Source organism: Triticum urartu, chromosome 2A (assembly GCF_056163025.1).
Source record: "Triticum urartu cultivar PI428250 chromosome 2A, HENAU_Tu73, whole genome shotgun sequence".
Classification (NCBI taxonomy): Eukaryota; Viridiplantae; Streptophyta; class Magnoliopsida; order Poales; family Poaceae; genus Triticum; species Triticum urartu.
The window spans coordinates 159784249-159811864 of NC_141874.1; the positions used below are offsets into that span (position 1 = coordinate 159784249).

Genomic DNA, 27616 nt, shown 5'->3' on the forward strand with positions numbered 1-27616 from the left:
TCAACTGTCATGATCAAGGGTGATGGTGGCCGTCAGCAGCACAATGCAGAGGATGCCATTGATGGTTCCATGGTAAATCCCATCCGGCAGGTGCTTCGTGTAGAGGACAGGCAGAGCCCTGAGCTTCACCACGCCGAAATACAGCGGGTCAGTGGCCGTCCTCGTGCTTGCTATCTGAACCTTCGCCGCCGACATATTGAGCCAGAACCAGTGCATCGTCGTTGTTGGGTACTCGACTTTCACCTCGATGGAGCAGTCCATTCCTTCTTCGAGTCGGAGGTCTCTGCTCCTCGACGAGTTCTGCGGTGGGAGCCGGACATCTCGGCAGCCGATCAGGTGCATCCGGCCGTCGTCTGGATTGTAGTACACGCCTTCCAGAGACATCATCGATTTTCGAGGCTAACGATTGTCGGGTGGTGGGTGCGACATATGCCAACGGGTGGCTTATCTTTATGGGAACCAGTAAGACATCGTCGGTGCCTGGAAGCGGGATGAGGCGAAGACATGCACGCCGGCGGATCTTACCCAGCTTCGGGGCTTTCTGAGGAGATAACATCCCTACTGCTGCTCTGCGGGGTCTCCGCATGCTCACTAGATGAATCGAGTAGCTACACGACGCTCCTTGAGCTGCTTTTGGGGGGAGGAGGAAGAAAGGGCACGGCTAGCCTGCTTCTTCTCCTTGTATGGTGTCTAGAACTAGCAGGGGTCGAACCCTTTGCATGGGTGCTTCGGAGGGTTTATATAGGCCTACCCCCGGGGTACAATGGTAATCCGGCTGGGCGCGGGGCCCAGCCGTCTGTGACTGCGCTCGCCGGCTTCTGCGCCGGCTGCTGGGGCCCGCCGACTGGTGGGTCCCGCCGGCTGCCAACTCCTTGGTCGTCAGGCAGGCCCCACTGTCCGGGGCCATGTCAGCGGCTGGTCACTGTGGCTTCATCTTGCTGACGTGAGCTTCATCATGGTAAGCGCGGCTACAGTACCGCCGCCTGTCGGACGATCGCTGTAGCCTTACCGCGTCTTGTCTTCTTTATGAGGCGTCTTCTTCGAGGGAGGCGGCAAGCCGGCCGCGGGGAGCCGGCTCCGTCTTGGGCCGGCTGGTTGGAAGCGGGGCCGCCTTCGGCCGTCTCTCTGCTCTAAGGGGCCCACCGCCTGTGGGCCACGCTGGCTGCCCGTCGTGGGTGAGGCCAGGGTCAACATGGCAACAGTGTTGCGCCGGACGGGTCACGCCTACCTCGTACGGCGCACTGTGCCAGGCGTGCCCCGGGATTCGGGGGTGGCAGGCTCTTCTGTAGCCACGCCCCGTCGCACCGCCGTTAGGTGGGTGCAAACTTTGTGGGTACGGTCTTGACTGCTTTACGGGGAGCCGGCTCGAAGGAGTCGGTCTTCTCACAGCCGGCTTCTTGGAGTCGGCCCTCTTATGAGAGTTAGAGTCGGACCGCCTTCCGAAAGCCGGCCTTGATCGCAGCCGGCTAGGGGAAGGCGGCCCTGTGTCTTGGATTCTTGAGAGCCGGGCGGGCTCGTAACTTTTTCAGAAGTGCCAGGGGAAGCCGGCTAGGCTACCCATGGCTATTTACTCCGACAGTAGTCCCCGAAGCTGATCGAGCTCCGAGGTGAGCAGTGGGGACGAGAAGCTTGGTCAGCTTCCTATCCTGAGGAGCCGGCCTCGCGGGCGTACGCCGACTTCAGATAACCCCGCGTAGGCGGGAGGAGAGGGGACCTGCGTGCTGACCACGGGCCCTCTCGCGGCCACGTGGCGGCAGGATCCTGCGAGCGCACGCGCGCGATGGGACGCCGCCGCAAGCCCGGGCCCGCCACTCACGAGTCTCGGTCCGGGCGTGGATCTCCCGTGGCCCACAGGGCCGCTCGCCTTCTCAAGGCAGTTTTCGTCTCGCCATTAAGGATCGATAATCGCGGGGCGTGGGAAGTGGGCACGATCGACCCCCACGCTTCCCCACGCCACGCCTCCTCGGCTCCGCCATGTGAGCCTATAAGTAGGGGGAGGAGGGGGAGCGACAGAGGTTCGCGCGCTCCCTCCCACTCCGTCCCTCCTAACTCTCGTCTTCTTCCTCTCGCTGCCGCCGCAGCCTCCCGTCTCAGCTCCGTCGCGTCTCCACGCCACCTCGCTCCCATGGCATTGTCAAGCTCCTGGGACGGCTCCAACGTCCATGAAGATCACGTGGAGTTCCTTCGCCAGACCCGGCGCCTGCCCGGCGCCGACCGCGTACAGGTCAGCTTGGCGCCCGCGAGGAAGATCTCGCTGGCGCCGGAGGAGGGCGAGCGGGTCGTCTTCCGCTCGCACTGCCTGCGCGGCTTCGGCCTCCCGGCGAGCGGGTTTCTGCGCTCCTTCCTCGACTTCTACAACCTCCAGCCGCATCACCTCACGCCCAATGCGGTGATGCTGCTGTCGGCCTTCGTCTCTCTCTGCGAAGGCTTCTTGGGGCTGCTCCCCACGCTGGAGCTCTGGAGAGAGTTCTTCCAGAGCAAGCTCGGCACAGTCGTCGCCGGCGTGCCCGCCCCCTGCGGGGCCTTCATCTCCATGAGGAGGGCGAGTGAGAACAATCCGTTCCCGCCCATCCCCCTGATCCAGTCGGTAAAGGTCTGGCAGCGATCTTATTTCTATGTGAAGAACGTCGCCGAGCAAGAAGACTACATCAACCTGTCGGCCTACGTAGCCGGCCCGCCGGCTGGGAGGCAGCCCTCGTGGAGCTTCCGATCCCGGTCATTGTCTCCGGCCGGGAACACCGCCATCTCCCGGCTTCGGGTGCTGATTCAGTCGGAAGGCTTGCGCGGGGCCGACTTGGTGGCCGCCTTCGTGGAGCGCCGGATCCTTCCTCTCCAGAGCCGGCCCCATATGATGTGTCAGATGAGCGGCCGCTTCGACCCAAGCCGGCTGAGCACATGGGAGATGCCCCACGCGGAGGTGGCGCTCATGGTCAATTACATCGCCAACTGCAAGCTCAGCGGGGACTGGCAATACGGCAAGGCGCCGTATTCTCGCGCAAATCCTCCACCCGTGGTAAGTTTCTCTCTTTGTCTTCTTTTTCGTCGTCAGCTAGCTTCGTGTCGGCCGGCTTCTGACCAGTCGGTTCTCTGAGCAGAACCCTCTTCTTGCGCCGCCGGCCAGGGTGGCAGGGATCGAACGCCAGTACGCCCCCGACCGCACGGTGGATGATGTTGACGACCCGGACTTGGGGGCGGCTGCCATGGAAGACGCCGTCGTGGGGGACAGTGCCGAGCCCGGAGGCTCAAGGTTCACCGCGAGCTTCGAGGATTGGCCGGACGATTTCGAAGCCGAAGTCGCTCCGCGTCGCCAGCCGGCGGCCGACCAACAGGGCGCGGGCTCGTCCGTCGCGCCGGCTGCCGGCGGCGCACAGAAGCGCCGGGCCGCTCTGGGCCTCTTCGGCAGTCGGCCGAAGAAGTCCAAGCCTTCCGCCGCGGCAACAAAGCGGGATGAGGCGGCCGCGAAGGCGGCACGCTTCCGCAAGGCTGTGAAACAGCCCCAGGCGGTCTCGGCGTAAGTCTTCAATTGCTTTGCCGCACTCGTCGTTGTTCTCTTTTCTTCGAATTTCTTCTTAACTTTTCCTCGCTTGCTGGACAGGGCGCCGCTTTCCCTTGAGCGGGGCCCGAGCGGCTCCGTCGTGGGGCCGGCTGGAGGGTCCTCGAGATCCCGCCGCGTGGACCCCCGCGCCGATCTTAGGGAGGCCACAGAGCGGAACGCCCGCGAAGCGCGGGAGGAGCGCGAGGCGGCGGAGAAGGCGGCCGCCCAGGCGGCAAAGGGGGAGGCCGAAGCGGTAGCCAAGGCCCAGAGGGAGGCGGCTCCCGCAGAGACGGAGGCGGAAAGCTCGCGCAGCCAGCCTCCGCTGCTCGCCATTCCTCTCCGAGCCGTGGCCCCCGACACCCCGTTGCCCTTGGCGGAGGAGATCATCCAAGACCCGCCGCTGTTGGAGAGGGGGGAGGAGCCCGTGGCCTTGGCCGGGAGAGCGCCGCCTGTGGCGCCAACCGGAGCGGGCCAAGGCGGTCAATCATCAGCGGCGCCAGAGGAGCCGGCCGGAGGTGAGCCGGAGAGCAGGGCCGGCCTCAAGGTGCAGCTGGTGCCGGGCCGGCGTGCTGGAGGAGGCGCCGCTCCGCCGCAGTTGCGCCGAGCCGCGGGCGCAGGCCAGCCGGCTGGAGATCTGGAGGCGGCCAGCACCGCCGTGTCCGAGTGGACTCCCAGCGGGGGGACCGGCGAGCTGGATGCGGCGGCTCAAGGGGTCCGGAGCCGGCTACGAGCTCAAGCCGCCCTGCTGCAACAGCTCAACCAAGAGTTCTTGTCAACGCGAACCACTGTCCGGGTGAGTCCTTCGCTCTTGGCTGCTTTGCTTTCTTGATTTCTCCCGTGGGGGCGCGTCAGCGCACCCACTCGGTGTAGTCCCCGAGATTCGGGCCGACTGCTGCGCAGTCGGGTCGGATCTTTCTCGACGGCCACCTTACTTTGCTTTCTTTCTAAACTTTCAGGAATACCACAACCTTCGTGCTGCCGCCTTCGACTCCCAGGCTCGAGAGTTGAGCCGGCGGACCGACGACCTGGCCGACAGCCGAAGTAAGTACTTGGTTTTGTCTGTCTCCTGTGGGGGCGCGTCAGCGCACCCACTGGGTGTAGTCCCCGAGATTCGGGTCGACTGCCGCGCAGTCGGGTCGGATCTTTCTTGACGACTCTTTTCTTATTGATTTTTCTTTTTCTTTGTCTTCAGGGGCCAACGCCGACTTGAGGAAGGAGCTTGGCGAAGCGAAGGCCGCCCTTTACGCCAAAGAGGCCGAGTGCACTGCCTTGGTCCAGGAACGGGATCGCCTGGCCAAGAAGCTAGCCGACCAAGAGGAAAGCCACAAAGCGGCCCTGCAGGCGGCGCGGGAAAGCGAAGACGCCTTGATAGCGGAGTATGAGATGGCGGCGGCGACCTGGTCTGAGACCCGGCGAGGCCTGGACGAAGGCTTCGGCCGGATCGAGGACTTGATCGACGGTAAGCTGCCTTCCTTGGCCCTCTCCTGCCACTTGCCGCTTGGGTTTTTTGACTTATCTTGAGCTCTTGCTTGTTGTTTCTTGCAGATTACTTCCCAGGCTACTCTGCCTTCGCCGCCCAAAGCATTGAGGCCCATCGCGAGGGGCGCCGGCAAGCGGGGGCCGACATCGCGCCGGATGCAAACCGGACCCTTGAGGAGCAGCTTCTGGCTGTCCAGGCACGGTTGCAGCCGGCTCATCGGATGCTTCGCCGGCTCCAACGCGCCGGGGCGCAAGTGCTGGCCGCCCTCTGGCCCGGCGAGACGATCCCCCGCACTCCGAGCCGAACTGCCCACTGGCTGGAAGTCGCAGTTGGTCGCTTCGAGGCTTGGAAAGCGTCAGCGGCCCTCCTTGGAGCCGGGCGGGCGTTGGAATTCGTCCAGGCTTGGTACCCAGGGCTGAGCCTGGACCAGCTGCGCACTTGGCGGATGGAGGCCGACGCGGAGCTGGAGGCGGTGAGGCCGGCTATCGCCCAGCGGGCTTCAACGATCGCCGAGTGCACCGACATCAGCGTTTTCGCACCCGAAATCGATGATGACGGTGTCGCGCAGCCGGAGGAGTGGTTCGGGCTGAACCCGGCGGTGGGCGAGGACTCGGCGGAGGAGATCGCCTCCAACGACGAGGGCGAAGAAGACGAAGACGACGACGGCGGAGACGTCGAGCCGGCTGGTGGAACAACCAGCCGACCTCAGGCCGACCGTGCCTCCAGCAATGAGGCGCGTGGAAGCGCGCCCTCTGCGGGAGGCGGTGACCAAGCCGAAGTTCGTCAGCCGGCCGCTCCTTCAGCCGGCGCGACCGTCTCCGCCAACCAGTCGGCCGCTCCGCCAGCTTGACCTGCCGTCTAATATAACTTCAGTCGGCCAGTCCCCGAGCCGACTAGTCGAACTCGGTGCTGGATGGAATAAGTAAATGATACGACAAGGTCATAAGCATGATACTTTTCATTCATAAATAAGGGATGGCAGTCCCCGAGTCCTCCTCGGGGAGCCTATTGTCTTGTACTTAATACAAAATTAGCGTGATACATACTGCCTTTCAACTGTAAAATCTTCGAAGGAGGTTGGCGTTCCATGGCCGTTCTGACTCCTTGCCGGAGTCGTCTCTCTTGCGTGCCTTCGGCTTCTGTGCGTCGATCAGGTAGTAGGAGTCGTTGCCTAGAGCTCTGCTGATGACGAAAGGGCCTTCCCAAGGGGCTGAGAGCTTGTGTTGGCCGGCTGTTCGCTGAATCAGCCGGAGCACAAGGTCGCCCTCTTGGAAAGTTCTTGGCCTGACCTTCCGGCTGTGGTAGCGGCGCAAACCCTGCTGGTAAATTGCAGACCGGCTGAGAGATAACAGCCGGCTTTCTTCCAGCAGGTCGACGCCGTCTTCTCGTGCTTCCTTGGCCTCCGCTTCCGTGTACATGGTTACTCAAGGTGAGTCGAATTCGATGTCAGTTGGGATGACCGCCTCGGCACCATACACAAGGAAGAAAGGGGTGAAGCCGGTTGACTTGTTTGGTGTAGTGCGCAGACTCCAGAGGACAGCCGGCAGCTCATCGAGCCAACAGCCGGTTGAGCGCTCCAGAGGTACAACCAGTCGGGGCTTGATGCCGGAGAGGATGAGGCCGTTGGCTCGCTCGACCTGGCCGTTTGACTGCGGGTAGGCGACGGATGCTAAGTCCAGCCGGATACCTTGGGCTGCGCAGAAACGTGCCAAGGCTCCTTTGGCGAAATTCGTGCCATTGTCGGTGATGATGCTGTGCGGCACACCGTACCGAGTTGTTATGTCCGCAATGAACGTCACGGCAGTCGGCCCATTCAGCTTCTTGATCGGCTTCGCCTCAACCCACTTGGTGAATTTGTCCACGGCGACGAGCAAATGCGTCATGCCGCCGCGCGCCGTCTTGAATGGGCCCACCATGTCCAGTCCCCAAACGGCAAAGGGCCAAGTGAGGGGAATGGTCTTGAGTGCCGAAGCCGGCATGTGTTGCTTGGAGCTGAAGAGCTGGCATCCCTTGCAATGCTTGGCTAATTCTTTGGCGTCGTCCGAAGCAGTCGGCCAGAAGAAACCATGGCGGAAGGCTTTGGCGACAAGTAATCTTGAGGCCGCATGGTGGCCGCATTATCCTTGGTGAATGTCTGCGAGGATTGCAATGCCCTTCTCTTGCTCGACGCATCGCTGGAGGACTCCAGTGACGCTGCGCTTGAGTAGTTCTCTGTTGATGATTGTGTATGCTCCGGCTCGACGCTGGACTTGTCTTGCTTCTGTTTCGTCAGCCGGCAGGTCTTGGTTTACTAGGAAGTTGAGGATGGACTGAGCCCATGACGGGGCCACGACTTCTTCTACTGCCAAAGTGGCTACCGCCACCAGGGTGGGCGGGCTGGGCGGTGAGGTGCTGGAGTTAGCCGCCGGCTGTAGTGCTGGTGCAGTCCCCGGGCCGGCTGCCGCAGTCCCCGAGCCGGCTACCGAAGTCCCCGAGCCAGCTGCCGAAGTCCCCGAGCCGGCTACGGGGGTCTTGGGGTCGGCCACTTGATTCTTCGAGCCGGACCTGGCCGCATCGGGGTCAGACGGCACGAAGATGGAATCGGATTCCGGAGACGGCTTGATGGACGGCTTGAGGAGGCGTTGTAGAGCGACGCCGGTTGGAATTGCTTGCCGAGTGGAGCCTATTCGAGCCAGGGCATCGGCTGGCTCGTTGTCGGCTCGAGGTACGTGGAGGAACTCGCATCCTTCAAAGTATCCGCTGAGTTGTTGGACCAGGAAACGGTAGCTCGCCATATTCGCGTCCTTGGCGTCCCAGTCGCCGGATGACTGCTGGACTACCAGGTCCGAGTCGCCATAACATAGGATCCGGCGAATGTCAAGCTCTTTGGCAAGATGGAGCCCGTGTATGAGCGCCTCGTACTCGGCCGCATTGTTGGAGGCGGCAAAGTGGATCTGTAGCGTGTATCTGAGCTTGTCGCCTTTGGGAGAGGTAAGGACGATGCCGGCTCCCAAGCCGGTGCGCATCTTGGACCCGTCGAAGTGCATGTGCCAATGGGTGGAATCGGGAGCCGGCGACAGGTACTGGGTCTCGGCCCAGTCGACGAGGAAGTCGGCCAGTGCTTGGGACTTGATGGCGGTGCGGGGCTGGTAGAAGATCGTGTAGGGGGCCAGCTCGATTGCCCATTTCATGACCCGGCCGGATGCATCCCGGCTGCCTATGATCTCGGCTAGCGGGGCAGTGCATACGACCGTGACGGGATGCTCTTGAAAGTAGGGCTTCAGCTTCTTGGCGGTGAAGTACACGCCGTAACACATCTTTTGGTAGTGCGGGTAGTTCTGCTTCGAGGCGGACAGCACCTCGCTCAAATAGTACACTGGCCTCTGGACCGGCTGGGCTCGGCCTTCTTTCGGGCGCTGGACTATGATGACGGTGCTGACCACCCGGCTGGTTGCAGCGATGTAAAGGAGCATGGGCTCTTTCTCGGTCGGTGCCGCGAGGACAGGCGGTGTGGCCAGCATCTTCTTCAGCTCGTGAAAAGCTTGGCCGGCCTGGTCGTTCCACTCGAAGTGATTGCTCTTCTTCATGAGGCGGTAGAGGGGGAGGGCTTTCTCTCCGAGCTGGCTCATGAAGCGGTTCAAGGAGGCCAAGCACCCGGTGAACTTCTGAATGTCTCGAAGCTTGGTAGGGATCGCCATTCTCTCGATGGCCTTGATCTTCGCCGGGTTGCATTCGATGCCGCGTTCGGAGACCAGGAAGCCTAGGAGCTGGCCGGCTGGCACCCCGAACACGCATTTCTCGGGGTTGATCTTGATTTGGAAGCGGCGCAGGTTCTCAAATGTTTCCTTGAGGTCTTCCAGCAAGGTGACACGCTTCTCCGTTTTCACCACGATGACGTCCACGTAAACGTGGGCATTCCTGCCGAGCTGCTTGAGGAGGCACTTCTGCATGCAACGCTGAAAGGTGGCACCGGCATTTCTCAAGCCGAATGTCATAGTCAGGTAGCAGAAGGCTCCGAACGGCGTGATGAAGGCGGTCTTCAGGCGGTCATCCGGGTCTAGCTTTATCTGGTGATATCCGGAGTAAGCGTCCAAAAAACTCAACAGCTCGCATCCGGCCGTGGAGTCTATCACTTGGTCAATCCTTGGCAGGGCAAAAGGATCTTTGGGGCAAGCCTTGTTGAGACTTGTGTAGTCTATACACATGCGCCACTTGTTATTCTTCTTTAGCACAAGGACCGGGTTGGCGAGCCACTCTGGAAAGAAAACTTCCATGATAAAGCCGGCCGCCAAGAGCCGGGCTATCTCCTCCCCTACAATCCTGCATTTCTCCTCCGACAGTCGGCGAAGGGGTTGTCTGACTGGCTTTGCGTCTTCTCGAACATGTAGTTTGTGCTCGGCGAATTTCCTCGGAACACCCAGCATGTCCTTGGGGGACCACGCAAAGATGTCCCGATTCTCACGGAGGAAATCGGCGAGCTCGCCTTCCTATTTGCTGTTCAGGTTTGCCCCGATGACGGCAAACCTCTCTGGGTGCTCGGGGTCAAGGGGTATCTTCTTCGTCTCCTTGGTCGGCTGAAAAGACCCTTGAGTATCATGCTCCTTGGGGTCGGGGGACACGGCCGACTGCTTGCCGGCTATGCCCACGACTCGGTCCAGCATCTTCTTCTCTTCGGCGATCACAAGGGACTCGGCCAGCCGGCTGCTGGCCGCTGCGCACTCGGAGGACTTCTTGTAGTCACCGGCCACGGTGATGACGCCTTTGGTGCTTGGTATCTTCATCTTGAGGTAGGCATAGTGGGGAACTGCCATGAACTTGGCCAAAGCAGGTCGGCCCAGCAATGCATGGTAAGGGCTCTCTAGGTCCACCACTTCAAACCAGATCGCTTCCCGGCGGAAATGCTCCTTGTCCCCAAAAAGTACATCAATCTTGATTTTGCCAATGGGGGTGCAGGACAGGCCGGGCACGATGCCGTGGAACACTGTCCGTGTGGGCGTGAGCTGTTTTGTCTTGACGTTCAACTTCTCCAGGGTGTCACGATACAGGATGTTGATGCTGCTCCCGCCGTCTATCAACACACGGGAGAAGCGGGCGGCGCGTCTGTCCGTTGCAAGGGTGGCTTCCAGGACCAAAGCATAAGAGCCGGGAGACGGCATCACCTCCGGATGGTCGGCCCGGCTCCAGCTGATGGGCTTTTCTGACCAGTGCATGTGTCCGGCGGGGTTGGCAGCGACCATGCTGACTTCCTGGTGCTCTCGGCGTTTGCTGCGCCGGTCTTCGGGCTGGCTTGTGAAGACGATGTAGGTTGCTTGCTCATCAGGAAACTCGTCATGCACGGCTCCGACTGCGGGCCGAGCGGCCGGAGGCGGAGGCGGCGGGCCGGCAGGCGGAGGTGGCAAGAGCCCCTCGCCCTTAGAGATTCGGGTGAGCCAGTTGCACTTCCGGGTCGTGTGGTTGGACGGCTTCGCGCCGCTGTGGAACTTGCAAGGGGCGTCGAGGGTTTGCTTGTAGGAGAAGGCGGGCTGCCAAGCCGGCCTGCCGCCCTTGGGCTTCTTGGGCGCCGGTCGTTCTTCAGGCGGCGCATCTTCGACCGTGGCCACCTGCCGGCTAGCGGGAGGCGGCGCGGGGCCCTTGCGCTTGTTGTCGTTCGAGTTGGGGTGTCGGCCGGGTTCTCCAGCCGGCGTCTTGGGCGCCAGGTTGAGCACCTTTCCGGACACGTCTACCCGAAGCTCGGTCTTCATCCAGGAGTCGGCGGTGGCGTACTTGTCCGCTATGTCCCTCATCGAGGGTGGCCGGTTCGTCGCAGAGGAGCTTGTGCTTGAGGAGGGTGCCTTCTCGGCATCCGGCTGTGAAGTACTCTATGGCTTGTACCTCGTGCACCCCTTCACAGGAGTTGCGGAGCTCGGCCCAACGTGTGAGGTAATCGCGAGTGGACTCGGCGGGGCCTTGCACGCACAAGGAAAGCTGTCTGGGCTTGGCTACGCTCGCTGGGGAGGAAGAGGGTTCCCGTCCAGAACAGGTCTCCGGACGACGGTGCGCCTGGCCCCACGGTGGGCGCCAAATGTCGGGTGGTGGGTGCGACATATGCCAACGGGTGGCTTATCTTTCTGGGAACCAGTAAGACATCGCCAGTGCCTGGAAGCGGGATGAGGCGAAGACATGCACGCCGGCGGATCTTACCCAGCTTCGGGGCTCTCCGAGGAGATAACACCCCTACTGCTGCTCTGCGGGGTCTCCGCATGCTCACTAGATGAATCGAGTAGCTACACGACGCTCCTTGAGCTGCTTTTGGGGGGAGGAGGAAGAAAGGGCACGGCTAGCCTGCTTCTTCTCCTTGTATGGTGTCTAGAACTAGTAGGGGGTCAAACCCTTTGCATGGGTGCTCCGGGGGGTTTATATAGGCCTACCCCCCGGGGGTACAATGGTAATCCGGCTGGGCACGGGGCCCAGCCATCTGTGACTGCGCTCGCCGGCTTCTACGTCGGCTGCTGGGGCCCGCCGACTGGTGGGTCCCGCCGGCTGCCAACTCATTGGTCGTCAGGCAGGCCCCACTGTCCGGGGCCATGTCAGCGGCTGGTCACTGTGGCTTCATTTTGCTGACGTGAGCTTCATCGTGGTAAGCGCGGCTACAGTACCGCCGCCTGTCGGACGATCGCTGTAGCCTTACCGCGTCTTGTCTCCTTTATGGGGCGTCTTCTTCGAGGGAGGCGGCAAGCCGGCCGCGGGGAGCCGGCTCCGTCTTGGGCTGGCTGGTTGGAAGCGGGGCCGCCTTCGGCCGTCTCTCTGCTCTAAGGGGCCCACCGCCTGTGGGCCACGCTGGCTGCCCGTCGTGGGTGAGGCCAGGGTCAACATGGCAACAGTGCTGCGCCGGACGGGTCACGCCTACCTCGTACGGCGCACTGTGCCAGGCGTGCCCCGGGATTCGGGGGTGGCAGGCTCTTCTGTAGCCACACCCCGTCGCACCGCCGTTAGGTGGGTGCAAACTTTGTGGGTACGGTCTTGACTGCTTTACGGGGAGCCGGCTCGAAGGAGTCGGTCTTCTCACAGCCGGCTTCTTGGAGTCGGCCCTCTTATGAGAGTTAGAGTCGGACCGCCTTCCGAAAGCCGGCCTTGATCGCAGCTGGCTAGGGGAAGGCGGCCCTGTGTCTTGGATTCTTGAGAGCCGGGCGGGCTCGTAACTTTTTCAGAAGTGCCAGGGGAAGCCGGCTAGGCTACCCATGGCTATTTACTCCGACAACGATTCTCAAAAATGGTGAGCTCGGCCGACACATTGAGTAAGATGCGCCCCTCCGTTCCAGGCTCTTTTGTTGGCATGCCATCTCCGTGTCGCGGGGGTGAGTAGCGGTCGATGAGCTGCTCGAGGGAGAAGACCTCCAAGTGAAGGATCAGAAGCTCAATCCATTCCTGCCATTGCCAGAGAGTGAGCCTGTCAGCAAGGCTGGACAGGCTCCTCCTGTCATTGCCAGCGCCATCTCTCTTGGGGTAGCTCAGGGACATCGTCGTCAGGAAGAAGAGGCACACCCGGAAGTTGCACGCCCTCTTGCCCGCGATGCCGCGGTATGTCACCATGCAGGCCTGCCCTGTCGATGTGTTCCGGACTCCCTCGGCCTACAGCGTCTTCCCGCTCAGCCCCGACCGCGACCTCGCCGTGCTCCAGTCCTCCCATGGGGACCGGGCGCGGAACACCACCGACACCATCGCGGTGCCTGCCGGGCCGGCCATGTCGTATTGCTCCTAGCACTAGACGTCCTGCATTATGCTGAAAACCCTAGCGAACGCGTCCGTGTCTGCTGCTTGGTCCATTTCGAACGGCCCGACGAGGTGGCACGACCCGCCTGTCGTGGTTCTAAGTCTGATAGTAATGTAGGGGGTAATATGGAGAGGCAAGATCTTAGCTATGGAGAAGTTGTAAGCACACGAGGTTTACGAGTTCAGACCCTTCTCGGAGGAAGTAATAGCCCTACGTCTCGGAGCCCGGAGGCGGTCGACTAGATTATGCATGTATGGTTTACAGGGTTGCGAATCCTTTACACTGAGGAGGGGGGTGGCTTATATAGAGTTCACCGGACCCCTCCGGCCCTCAGTTATGCAGGGTTTTAAATACATTAAGGTCGGGCGTTACTGATAATGCCCCTAATAAAGTGCTATGATGACCATAAAGGCTATTTAATAACCGACCGTTAGCATGTGGAGTGCCTTTAGGTCTCCTGGCCGTCGAGTGGTTTGGTCTTGGTCGAGTGATCGCTTCTTGGTCGAGTGTCTTCGAGTCTGTCGAGTGGAACACCTCCAAGTCGATTGAAAGGTGATTTCTTCTAGAGATGTCCTTGGGTAGGGCAGTTTGGACAGGTCCATGACCCTACCCTAGGTACATAGCTTCGTCATTAGCCCCCGAATGGATCGAGGTTTGAGTGGGGAAGGAGTTGAGAATTTTCCCGACTCATTTTTCATGCCATGAGCATATCTGGTTTCGGATCAATGAACCTGAGTGATGACAGCAACTTCCTTTTCAGTCGCGTTGATCCATTCTTAGCTTTTTGTCGAGTGAGTTTCTTTACTTGAAAGGCTTCAAGTGATGGTGCGGGGGAGATCTTCGGTCTGGCAAGTTGTTCTACTGCCCGCAGATTTCGCGGGATCCGAATTTTGGGAAGCGCGCGGGACGGGGGAAGCCGCAGTAATCGGATGGGATAGAGCGGAGCCGCCTCGATCCCCGCGCCACCTTTTTCGCCACGTATCGCGCGCGCGATTGTTACGGGATTTGACAGGGCCGCCCGGGCCTACCAGTCAGCCACTTGGAAGCGGCCTCATATAAGGCGTCGGACCGGGGTCTCTTCGAACAGTGCGTCCCCATTATCTCTTCTCCCCTTCACGCTCCCTCGCCGCGCTCGCTCTCGCCCCAGCACCACCGCTCCGTACGCGTTTCACCGGCGACGATGGGGAAGGAGAAGACGGCGGCTCTAGAGCGGGCGAAGAAGGCAACGACGAGGTCGAAGGGGAAGGCGACCAGTCGGGGCGGATCCTCCTCGTGAACCGGCCTGCCGAAGGGATGCATCCAGGACGACTGGATCCGCTCAACGATCACCCAAGAAGACCTCGACGACCTAGCCGAAGGAGGGCTGATCCCCTATGAATCAGCGCGGCTTCCGGGGAAGGAATCCGAGCCGCAACCTCGGGAGGATGAGCGCGTTCTCCTTGCCACCCACGTCGACCGTGGATTTTCCTTGCCTCCTCACCCTTTCTTTCGGGGATTTCTGAACTTCTTTGGGGCACAACTCCACCACTTCACTCCCAACACAATCATTTATCTCGCCGCTTTTGTTTCTTTGTGTGAGAATTTCCTGGGTTGTCGGCCTCACTGGGGCCTTTTCAAGCACATTTTCACTTGTCGCTCCCAGACGGTGAAAAAGGCTAATCCGAGTGATGAGAGGACTCAAGTGATTCAGATGTGTGGGGGTCTTGGTGTCCAGATGAGAGGGAAAAGCTCCTTTCCAGCCATGATTCTTCCCGACTCAGTTCGCGGATGGCAGTCGACCTGGTTTTACTGCAAAGACCAGTCGACGCCAGGGCCTCCCTCCTTTCACCATGGACCGAGTGAGGAAACCCTCCCCTTTGAAGGTGCTCCCGGAGGAGAAGGCGCAAGTGAGGGTGCTGGTAGAGCGAGTGGTCCAGCTTATCCGTGATGGGGTCACCGGTATGGATCTCTTGGAGGTCTTCCTTCAGCGGCGCATCTAGCCTTTTCAAGCCCGAGACCATCCGATGTGGATGTATTCGGGTCTTGAAGACTCCACTCGAATTCACCCGAAGGAGGTCGATGACGACACACTGGAGAAGTGGCTGTCGGGCATGACCGGGAACAAGGACAACCCCAGGGGAGCCAGGAAAGTTCCTCCATTCGACCAGTCTCATGTACCAGAGAAGGTCCGATTCTAAGCTTTTGTTTGTAATCTGAATTCACTCGCGCAGTTGTCTATACTGAGTCGATTGACTTTGTTCTTCCTGCTTTCTTTCAGGCCATTATTGAAATGTATTCAATGCCCAACGGAGAGCAAGAGCAGGACCCAGAAGGAGAGGCGAGCGGCGGCGACAGTGGCGAATGGGATTCTGACGGTGGAGGGGACGAAGAAAGCGACGATCCAAGTGAGGAAGAAGAAGTCGAGTCGCCTCCTCGCAGGGAGAGGCGGTCCAAACTTGACCAAGAACGACTGAGCGCCCGTGAAAAGGCGATTGCTCAAGCTGGTCAGTCTTCAAAGCGTCCTCGGACCTCTTCGCCAACTCTGACTGAAAAAGCGTCAAAGCATCCCAAAGTCGCAGAGCCGAAGCTTCGGAAGGCATTGCCAAAGATTAAGATTGACATCCCCATCGCTTCCGCGTGAGTGTCTCCCTTCATATTTACTCGACGCTCTGTGTTGTTTGTTTTTCTTGTTTTAACCGGACGAACTTTGGAACTGTAAGCGCTGCTACTTCCGGGACCTCAGCTTACAGGGACGATGATGAGGTGATGGAGGATGCGGTCACTTCTAATCTGGGTATGATTTCTGCCATACTGTCTTTATTTTGGTCGATTCAACTGCGATGTGTACCATTGTGTGAAGTGATTTTGTCGATTGAACTTTGAACAGCCCCTAACATTATTGACCTCCCTGATGATGATGATGAAGAGCCCGAGAGGCCTTTGACGAGGAAAAATAGGCAAGCTCCTGCGAGCGAGGTGCCATAATCGACGCCGAGGGCGGAGCCAGTCGTTCAGGACGCTGGCGATGCCAATCAGGGTTCTGTTACCTTCGTCGTGCCACTGTCGAGTGCCTTGCCTTCCTCGTCGACTGATCAGGCCCCTGTCGACCCGCCTTCAGTTTTTGCGACCCATCATGTCCCAGAGGACGAGGTGAATGCTGCCAGGGAAGCCATACGTTAGGCGGGCATTATGATGGAGAAGATGAAGACGGTGCGGGACGCCAGCCAAGCCGCCTACGATGCCAGCTCGGCTCTCCAGAGCAACGTTCAGGTTAGTTGGTCGCTGCTTGTTCTGTTAGGATATGCTATCTGAAGACTCTTTCTGAAAATCTTTGCATCTGTACACCCACTAGGTGCGTCGATTGAATTTTTGAACTAGTGGGGGCACGCTGAGTGCACCCACTGGGTGTAGTCCCCGAGACTACGGTGGACTGCTGGCAGTCGACTGTAGTTTTTGTATTTTGTCGAGTGTAAACCGAACTGGTAGTTTGTCTCTTCCACTCGATCTGGTCGAGTGGGATCAGAACCGGGGGGGGGCATGCCAAGTGCACCCACTGGGTGTAGTCCCCGAGACCGCGGTCGACTGCTGGTAGTCGACTGTGGTCTGAGTTCTACTTTCTCTCCACTTTTTTTACTCCCTGCACTCGACTCCGGCAGGCCGGTCGAGTGGGATCAGAACCGGTGGGGGCACGCAAAGTGCACCCACTGGGTGTAGTCCCCGAGACTATGGTGGACTGCGGGCAGTCGACCGTAGTCTTAGTACTTATTGTCTTTGTCGTTTTCGCTGTAAAATAACTTCTCTCCTTTGATTTCAGAAATCTTGTGATCTTGGAGCTTGCTTTGCTAACTTGGAGAAACAACAGATTCAACTGAACCTTGACTTGGAGCTGGCCAAGACAGAGCTGCAAAAGGTCAAGGACGGTGCCACCGGTAAGACAAGTTTGTCGACTGGTCTGTCCTGGGCTTGAGTACCCTTCTGCTCTTTCTGAATCAATCGTCATTTCTTTGCAGAAAAACTGAGAGAAGCTCTGGTGAAGAAGGATCAGGATTTGGCTGCTGCTCGAAAGGAGGCTGACGACAGGACCGCTCTGGCTGAACAGAAACTGGCTTCGGTCGGCCAGTTGGAAGAAGAGAATACCAGGCTGAAATCTGCTCTGAACGAAGCCAACAAGGAGTGCTCACGCTGGAAGAAGGAGAACCTCAACCTGTGCGAGAAGATGCAAGGCATCGCTCGCAGGAGGGACGATCTGGAGAGCTATCTGAGGAGCCTTGCCAAGAAGTTGTTCCTCAAGCTTGAAGGTGCACATTTCGTTCCGACTGATTTTTTTTGTGTCGACTCAGCGTATGAAAATTGACTTATCCTTGGATCGTGAATGCAAAGTTTTGCCAGGACTTCGAGGAGGAGACTGGGCGGATCGAACCAGGTTTGGATCCAATCAATTCTCCTGTGAAAGATGAAACTGCCATGAATCTGCTCCGACTGGAATCCCGCATCGACGGTGTCGTGGACTACTTGGCTCGACTGAAGGTCGCCATGTCACAGATCGACCCGGCACTTTGGCCAGAGGCCACGCTCCAAAATGATCTTGAGTCCCTGATGACTCGACTTAACGAAATCCCTGACCGAGTGCAGGAGTGGAAGAAGTCTTCTGCCCGGTGTGGCGCTGATGTGGCTCTGTCTTTGGTTCGCGTCCATTGCAAGGAGGTGCGACAAGATAAGCTGGCAGCAATCAAGGTCGCCAACACCCAGAAGCATGACTTCCGATCTTTTATGGAGACTTTCATCGCTGCAGCCACTCGGATCGCCGACGGCGTCGACTTAGACGAGTTTGTCGAGCCTGCTAGTCCTCCTCCCGCGGAGTGAACAAACTTTTATGCCTCACCTTAAATTTGCCTCGGAATGCCGAGTGGTTTTTGTAACCGTTAAACTCTTTCGGGCTGAATGCCCGAGCACTTCGATCTGTGGTCCGGAACCTTTAGGATTTATCTAAACTTGGTTTATCGTTGAATATCTTCATGAATCCCCTGCCGAGTGAACTCGTTCTTCATTCGAGACAAATTTTGTATTTGTAACGCAGCTCCGAAGGAGAAGGAAGCAGTCGACCTGCGCCTCGTTGCCCTTGTGGGTCGGCGAAGCTCCTCAAGAGAAGGTGGCAGTAGTCCTGCACCTCGTCGTCCTTGCGGAGTGGGATGGAGCGCATGTTGTATTTGTGGCGAAGCTCTCCAGGGGAAGGCGGCAGTCGACCCGCGCCTCGTTACTGCAGAGCGGGATGGAGCGCACATTGTATTTGTGGCGAAGCTCTCCAGGAGAAGGCGGCAGTCGACCTGCACCTCGTCGTCCTTGAGGATTGAGATGTGTTTCGTACTTAGGCGAGTACTGGACTGCAGCTAAGCCCCCGAGTGGGAGGTTTGCTCTCCACTCGGTAGGATTTTTCAAACTTAGGCGAGTGCCGGACTGCAGCTAAGTCTCCGAGTGAGAGAACTTAGGCGAGTATTGGACTGCAGCTAAGCCCCCGAGTGGGAGGGTTGCTCTCCACTCAGTAGGATTTTTTCAAACTTAAGCGAGTGCCGGACTGCAGCTAAGTCTCCGAGTGAGAAAACTTAGGCAAGTACTGGACTGCAGCTAAGCCCCCGAGTGGGAGGGTTGCTCTCCACTCGGTAGGATTTTTTCAAACTTAGGCGAGTACTGGACTGCAGCTAAGCCCCCGAGTGGGAGGATCGCTCTCCACTCGGTAGGATTTTTCAAACTTAGGCGAGTGCTGGACTGCAGCTAAGTCTCCGAGTGAGAAAACTTAGGCGAGTACTGGACTGCAGCTAAGCCCCCAAGTGGGAGGATCGCTCTCCACTCGATAGGATTTTTCCAACTTAGGCGAGTGCCGGACTGCAGCTAAGTCTCCGAGTGAGAGAACTTAGGCGAGTACTGGACTGCAGCTAAGCCCCCGAGTGGGAGGGTTGCTCTCCACTCGGTAGGATTTTTTCAAACTTAAGCGAGTGCCGGACAGCAGCTAAGTCTCCGAGTGAGAAAACTTAGGTGAGTACTGGACTGGAGCTAAGTCCCCCGAGTGGGAGGGTTGCTATCCACTCGGTAGGATTTTTTCAAACTTAGGCAAGTACTGGACTGCAGCTAAGCTCCCGAGTGAGAGAACTTAGGCGAGTACTGGACTGCAGCTAAGCCCCCGAGTGGGAGGATTTCTCTCCACTCGGTAGGATTTTTAAATACTTAGGCGAAACGAGTTCGCAGCTAAGCCCCCGAGTGAGAGGCTGGCACACCACTCGGTAGGAAATTATTTTTACAAACTTAGGCGAAGCGGATTCGCAGCTAAGCCACCCACTTGGGGATTTCTTACGCAAACAAAAACAATAACAATCACTGGGAAAATTATAACGCTCTTGTCTTTGATAAATAAACTATAGGAGTTTTTTTTTCTTATTACATCTCATCCGAGTGAGAATTCAAGTATAAAAGGGGCGGAGTAGCTCCGCATTCCAGGCTCGTGGCTCATCAATCTGGCGATCGACATTGTAGAGGTGGTACGCTCCATTGTGGAGGACTCTGGTGACTATGAAGGGGCCTTCCCAAGTAGGAGCGAGTTTGTGTGGTTTTTGCTGATCCACGCAGAGGACTAAGTCTCCTTCTTGGAAGGCTCGACTCTTCACATTTCTGGCATGGAATCAACGCAAGTCTTGCTGATAGATGGTCGATCGGATCATGGCCATTTCTCTTTCTTCTTCCAGGAGGTCGACTGTGTCCTGCCGGGCTTGTTCTGCTTCTTCTTCAGAGTAGAGCTCGACTCGAGGGGCGTTGTGAAGCATGTCACTCGGCAAGACTGCTTCGGCTCCGTAGACCAGAAAGAATGGGGTTCTTCCGGTCGATCGGTTCATGGTCGTCCTCAATCCCCAAAGAACTGATTGAAGCTCGTCGACCCATGCACCTGCTGCGTGCTTGAGATCGCGCATCAATCGAGGTTTCAGTCCTTTGAGAATTAGGCCGTTTGCTCTTTCCACTTGTCCATTCGACTGAGGGTGAGCGACCGAAGCATAGTCGAATCGTGTGCCCTGAGAGGCGCAAAAGGCCCTGAATTTTCAGAATCGAAGTTTGACCCATTGTCAGTGATGATGCTGTGTGGAACTCCATATCTGAATATCAACTCTCTGATGAAACTGATAGCAGTGCAAGCATCAAGATTCTTGATAGGCTTGGCTTCAATCCATTTGGTGAACTTGTCGACTGCTACTAGCACATGAGTGAAGCTGCTCCTGCCCGTTTTCAGTGGTCCGACCATGTCCAGCCCCCAAATAGCGAAGGGCCAGACGAGTGGAATGGTTTTCAGAGCTGACGCGGGCTTGTGCGACATATTGGAGTAATACTGACATCCTTCACATTTGTCGACTATCTCTTTTGCCATTTCATTGGCCCTTGGCCAGTAGAATCCCGCTCGGTATGCTTTACCCACAATGGTCCGAGAGGACACATGATGACCACAGGTCCCCGAGTGGATATCATCAAGGATCATCTGACCTTCTTCTGGTGTTATACACTTCTGACTGACTCCAGTCGCACTCTCTCTATACAACTATCCCTTTATGACTGTAAAGGCCTTGGATCGACGGACGATCTGTCAAGCCTCTTCTTCGTCCTCTGGGAGTTCTTTCCTTAGGATGTACGCGATGTACGGTACTGTCCAGTCGGGAGTGATGACCAAGACTTCCATGATCAGGTCGACCACAGCTGGAACTTCAACTTCAGTCGGATCCGTGGCACTTTTTGGCTGCGGGGCCTCTTCAGTGAAGGGATCCTCCTGAACTGATGGTGTGTGGATGTGTTCCAAAAACACATTGCTGGGAATGGCTTCTCTTTTGGAACCTATTTTGCCAAATCATCAGCTGCTTGATTTTTCAGTCGGGGTATGTGATGAAGCTCTAACCCCTCGAATTTCTTCTCCAGCTTTCTCACTGCATTGCAATAACCAGTCATGGCTGGACTTCTGACGTCCCATTCCTTCATCACCTGATTAACCACCGAATCTGAGTCGCCGTAGACCATGAGGCGACGGACGCCGAGTGAAATGGCCATGCGCAACCCATATAAAAGTGCTTCATATTCCGCCTCGTTATTGGAGGAATCAAAGTGGATTTGAAGAACATATCTGAGCTTATCTCCTCGGGGGGAGACCAACACCACCCCGGCACCGGAACCATTCAGCATTTTGGAACCGTCGAAGAACATGGTCCAATGCTCCGAGTGAACCTGAGTCGGCAGTTGCTGTTCAATCCACTCGGCGACGAAATCTGCTATTGCCTGGGACTTGATAGCCTTCTTTGCCTCAAACTTGATATCTAGAGGAAGGAGTTCAATCGCCCATTTTTCCACGCGACCAGTTGCATCTCTGTTATGCAGGATCTCTGACAATGGAGCATCGCTGACGACTGTAATGGAATGATCAGAGAAGTAGTGAGCAACTTTCTTTGTGGTCATATAAATCCCATATACAAGCTTCTAATAATGAGGATATCTTTGCTTCGACGGGGTCAAAACTTCAGAAATATAATATACTGGGCGCTGAACTTTGAAGGCTTTTCCTTCTTCTTCCCGCTCGACCGTAAGTACCGTACTGACGACTTGTCCCGTGGCTGCAATGTAAAGCAGCAAAGGCTCCTTGCTGATTGGGGCAGCAAGCACCGGCTGGGTGGAGAGCAGAGCTTTGAGCTCTGCAAACGTTGCATCAGCTTCGGAAGTCCACTCGAACTTGTCGGACTTCTTCATCAATCGGTAAAGAGGCAATGCCTTTTCACCGAGACGAGATATGAATCGACTTAAAGCGGCCAAGCAACCAGTAAGCTTCTGGACGTCGTGCACTCACACAGGACTTTTCATTCGGAGTATAGTACCGACTTTTTCTGGATTGGCGTCGATTCCCCGTTCGGAAACGAGAAAACCGAGTAACTTTCCGCCAGGAACTCCGAATGTGCACTTCGATGGATTAAGCTTGATATCATACCTCCTGAGGTTGGCAAAGGTTTCAGCAAGGTCAGCCAGCAGGTCGGAACCCTTCCGTGACTTGACCACAATGTCATCCATGTATGCTTCCACATTCCGACTGATTTGAGTGAGCAAACACTTCTGAATCATCCTCATGAATGTGGCTCCGGCATTCTTGAGGCCGAACGGCATGGTAACATAACAGAAGCACCCGAATGGAGTGATGAAAGCTATTTTGATCTCGTCGGGTCCATACAGACGGATCTGATGGTACCCAGAATAGGCGTCTAAAAAAGACAGTCGCTCACATCCCGTAGTCGAGTCGACTATTTGATCGATGCGGGGGAGAGGAAAATGATCTTTCGGGCAGGCCCGATTGATATGTTTAAAGTCAATGCACATGTGAAGTGACTTGTCCTTCTTGGGGACCATGACAACGTTGGCGAGCCACTCGGAGTGGTAGATTTCTCGGATGAACTCCGCTACCAAGAGCCGAGCCACCTCCTCGCCAATAGCCTTTCTCTTCTGGACGGCGGACCGTCAGAGATGTTCCTTGACAGGTTTTACTTTTGAGTCGACTCTTAGGCGGTGCTCAGCCAACTCCCTAGGAACACCCGGCATGTTAGAAGGCTTCCATGCGAAAATGTCCCAGTTCTCATGGAGGAACTGGATGAGCGCTTCTTCCTATTTGGAGTCGAGTGTTGTTGAGATATGAGTTGGAGCAGCGCTGGGATCGGTCGGGTGGATGTGAGCTGTCTTTGTTTCGCTAGATGACTGAAAAGCTGATTCTGTAGCGGGCTTCTTGGCTCGCAACAAATCACTCGGGTATGCAGTCTTCTGGTATTCCTGCAGCTCCACCACTGCCATCTGAGCATCAGCGATCTTTGAACCTTTCTGAAAACATTCATCCGCTTTCTTCCGATTTCCCGTAATAGTGATCACACCTTTGGGGCCAGGCATCTTCAATTTGAGATACACATAACATGGTCGGTCCATGAAGTGTGCATAAGCCGGCCTGCCCAAAATAGCATGATAGGCACTCTGGAAGTCTACAACTTCAAACGTCAACTTTTCTTTGCGGTAATTCTTGGAATCACCGAAAACCACATCAAGAGCAATCTGGCCGAGTGATTCAGCCTTCTTCCCAGGAATGACTCCACGGAAACTCATGTTGCTAGTACTGAGTCTGGACATCGGAATGCCCATCCCTTTCAACGTCTTAGCATATAATATGTTCAAACCACTGCCACCATCCATCAAGACTTTGATCAGTCGAGTGCCTTCGACAACTGGGTCGACCACCAAAGCTTGCCTCCCAGGGGTGGCAATGTGCATTGGGTGATCGGACCGGTCGAATGTTATGGTAGTCTGAGACCACTTCAGATAACTGGGCGTCACCGGAGCAACCATATTCACCTCTTGGTTGTTAACTTTCAGTCAACTTTTGCTTTCAACATCAGCAAAAATCATCAGGGTGGAATTGACCTGGGGGTATCCATCGTCACTATGTTCCTTTTCCTCAACCTTGTCCGACTCCTTTTCCTTATCCTTGGGCTGCTTGCCCTGGAACTGCTGGATCAAGAGTCGACACTGTCGAGTGGTATGTTTCGGGTAAATGAAGTTACCCTCTTCACCTTTCTTGGTGTGGACGAGACATGGCAAATCCAACACATCATTTCTGTCCTGGTCTTTAACTTTCTTGGGGTTCCAAGGTCCTTTGGGTTTCCCTTTAAACTTTCCATGGGTTACAGCCAAGGCTTCCCTAGGAGCAGCTGGCTCGGCTTTCCGCTTCTGTTTCCGATTGGAATTTCCTCTGGTTTCCTGAGCGACTGACTTGAGCTTGCCACTCCTGAGTCGATCCTCATCTTCACCATTAGCGTACTTGGTGGCAATCTCCATCATCCGATTCAGAGACATATCCCCGGTCCGACCGAATTTCAGATTCAGTTCTCTGTACTTGACGCCTTCTTTGAAGGCACAGACTGCTTGGTGGTCGGGCACGTTCTCTACCATGTGATGTAACATGATCCATCTCTGGATGTAATCCCTCAAAGTTTCATTCGGCTTCTGCATGCAAGATCGCAGTTCCGCAGCCCTGCCGGTCGCTTGCATGTTCCTTCAAATGTGGTGACAAAAACTCAGGCGAGATCTTCCCAAGTGTAAATGCTGCTGGGTGCTAACTGGTTCAGCCACGCTCTGGCCGAGCCCTCCAACATGAGAGGCAGGTGCTTCATGGCCACTTCATCATTGCCACCGCCAATCTGGACGGCCACTCGGTAGTCTTCAAGCCAAGTATCGGGCTTGGACTCACCAGTGAACTTGCTGACTCCAGTCGCCAACTTGAAGTTGGGAGGAATCACAGCGGCCCTGATGACTCTACTAAAGCGCTCTGGCCCCGAAACATGTGCTCGGTTGCTAGTAGGTGTGTCTCTGTCGTGACCTTCTCAATGAGCTCTGTTCCTGTCGACCAAACCTTGAACGAGAATGGATCTCGCATCAAAGCCTGGCTCCCTGGAGTCGACTGGAATCCTTCGCCCAACACTACGAGGGCGCATGTCATCCTGCTGTCGAGGCGTATACGACCCGCTCCTCGGGGGAGGGGTGGGCACTCGACGTCGATCATCACGATCGAATCGGTATCATATTGCTCACGGTTCCCGTACTGATTACGCCGGTCCCCACGTCCCTCACGCCTCGAGGGCGATCTTGGGCTATGAGCCGACTGGACCGTGTCTGCAGCAACGGATCTGCTGTGAATCCTGTTCCGCGACTAAGAAACAACGGAATTCTGGTCTCCTGCTGCCCGGAGTAACGCTCTGATCTGCAGCAAGCCTCTGCGAGCCTCCGACTGGGAAGGCTGAATCGACTCTGCTATACGGGCTGCAGCTGCTAAATTCTGAATCGGAGTTCGATATACCTACGGGGGCGGGAAGAGGTGACGTCGACTGGATTCGGGAACCCGTTGTCGCGCACGCTCGTCGAGTGCTTGCTGGAGGTTCTCCAGTCGAGTGCGCTCAGCCAAGTTTGCCAGGCGCGCGTCCTCCAAGGCACGAGCCTCGGGGGTTTCTCCGACGATAGGAGTGTGCAGCGCATCCATGTTCCGGCGACGAAGTTCTTCTATCTACAATGACGTGAGAGGCTCAGGGAGATATTCCTCATGGGGACACGATGGGTCGCCTCCACCCGCGCCTCCGTCGGTGCGGGGAAAACCGGGAGGACTGGGCGGTCCATCGACCATCAGAACCTCCGCCGCTGGATCACTGCTGTCGCACTCGGATGCGGTCTCTGTAGAGCCAGTCGGCAGATCGAACAGGCCGTAGAGGGATTCCTCGGGCTCGATCGCCGCGACTTGAGGGGTGGCCGACTGGCGTGCCACCGCGTGTCTCACCCACCGCTGAAGTCTCGACCGACCGGAGCGCTTGCGCCGGCGGGAAACAGGGAGGGAGGACAGCACAGGAGCCGACCGATAGTGGGTCGACGGTTGCTGCAAAAGGATGCCGCGGACGCACACGCGAAAGTGCGTCGCCCCGCGGACAGGGAGCGCGTCCACGTCGAGCGGAGCCTCCTGAAGCCAAGCGGAGTCGTCGACGATGAACGTGAGCGCGCCGAGACGGATCTCATGGCCCTCCACCAAAACTCCGCCGGAAACCATGATGATTCGGATCGGAAAAGATCGCAACTCCTCCAACAAATCGCTAAAACACCTGCCCCACGATGGGCGCCAACTATCGTGGTTCTAAGTCTGACAGTAATGTAGGGGGGTAACTATGGAGAGGCAAGATCTTAGCTATGGAGAAGTTGAAAGCACACGAGGTTTACGAGTTCAGGCCCTTCTCGGAGGAAGTAATAGCCCTACATCTTGGAGCCCGGAGGCGGTTGACTGGATTATGCGTGTATGGTTTATAGGGGTGCGAACCCTTTACACTGAGGAGGGGGGTGGCTTATATAGAGTTCGCCGGACCCCTTCGGCCCTCAGTTATGCAGGGTTTTAAATACATTAAGGTCAGGCGTTACTGATAACGCCCCTAATAAAGTGCTATGTTGACCATAAAGGCTACTTAATAACCGACCGTTAGCATGCGGAGTGCCTTTAGGTCTCCTGGCCGTCGAGTGGTTTGGTCTTGGTCGAGTGATCGCTTCTTGGTCGAGTGTCTTCGAGTCTGTCGAGTGGAACACCTCCAAGTTGATTGAAAGGTGATTTCTTCTAGAGATGTCCTTGGGTAGGGTAGTTTGGACAGGTCCATGACCCTACCCTAGGTACATAGCTTCGTCACCGCCCGTCGCTACCCTGGAGTTGCACTGCCAGCCGGGGAGCACGGTGTTGACCTGTCCCTAAGCATAGCGGTTAAGGACTAGGCACGGTTCGCTGCCGTTGTATATACATCTCTTGCATGGTTGAACACCACATCATCGGCACCGCTCGAATGGAGTGCGCTGCCTGCGCCAGCGGCGAGCTCTTGGGGCCGGTAATGGTTCGTGCAGTACGAGGTGAGCCCTGACACCAGCTGCACGGTGTCAAAGTAGGATGCGTCCGACGCGCCGCTCGTGCTCCGCATCGTGCCGACCACCGCTCGGGTTGCCAGTGTCAGCTTCTTCAGGTACCGTAACACCAACAGTATGTTGTTGTCCACCGTGACCGGTGGCCGGAAGCTGCACTGGCCGGAGTTCGTGGCCCAGTCCCACGCGTTAACGCCTTCAGCGCTGCGCTTGGGCAGGGCAGCGCTCCTGACCATGCAAAGCACCCGCTCGTCGTCGTCGTCGTCGTTGCCCTTCCCCGTCTCTATGAACACTCCTTCAAATATAATCTTGAGCCTGGCACTGCCGGCTGAAAGGTTGAACTCCGGCGACACGCCGACATATCCGGCCCGAACTCTGGCTCGGCGCTCTTTCGGACGAGGACGCCGCTGACGTTGACGGCTGGCCTCGCATGGTGCTCCTCGTCGTCGTCAACATGCATGACGACGAATGTTGCGAGGGACGGCGGGTTTAGGCAACCGGCGGACACCCTTCTATGGCGCGTAACCGGCGTCGAACGGCACGAGAGTGTTGACAACAACCGTTGCCCTGGTCGTAGCTGACCTAGTCTCGCATGTAGTCGTGCATGATCCCCACCTCTTGGCGCACGTCGCGTGTGTACTAGCGCTCCGGTGCTCAGCTGTAACCTGTACATCCCATTGTTAGAGCATCTTCAGCCGTTGCGCCTCCAAGACGCGCTGAAAATCGCCGCTTGAGAACGAGGCGGCGTTTTTTCCGGCGTGGGGCCGAGCACGTCCCCAGCCGTCGCCCCAGGTCGGGCCCCAGACGTCCCCACAGTTCGGCAAAATTTCAGCAAACACGGCCAAATTTCAACAAATACGACATATCTCGGCAAAATTTAGACGTTTTTTACACGAATAAAATGGACGGAAAAAACCCTAAACTATGGGCCGAAATAGGCGCTGAGCAAGGCGTAGTCGTCGCCGGCGTCGTCCTCCTGCTTCTCCTCCTTGACACGGCCGGCGCCGCTGCTCGACCCCTCGCCCCGGCGTGCTGCTTCACGGCGGCGGTGTTCGGCGATCTCCTCCAGGGCGCGGCGCTGGCAGTCCAGCTCCATGCGCGCGTAGTCCTCGCGCGCCCACTTCAAGGCGGCCTCTTCTTCGTTGGCCTCCTCGGCGACAGCAGGCTCCGACTTCACAGCGGCGAGCCCCGGCTCCGGCTTCACCGTCGCCAGCCCTGGCTCCCTCTTCGGCTTGACCAGGCGAGGAGGGGCCGAGGAGGAGGAGCCACGGCCATCATCGTTGATGACGAGGCCGGCACCGCGGGTGCGCCTACCGAGCGGCGTCTCGGACGGCTCTGGCTTGACGTGACCAACGCCGGCGCGCAGGAGGAGTGAGAGGAGGATCGGGAGGAGGAGGAGGAAGAGGAGGATGACCAT

At 57.3% G+C, this 27616-nt stretch overlaps 1 pseudogene; it reads right to left on the bottom strand.

Moving 5' to 3' along the window:
- Window positions 1-27616, bottom strand: LOC147984379 (uncharacterized; annotated as a pseudogene).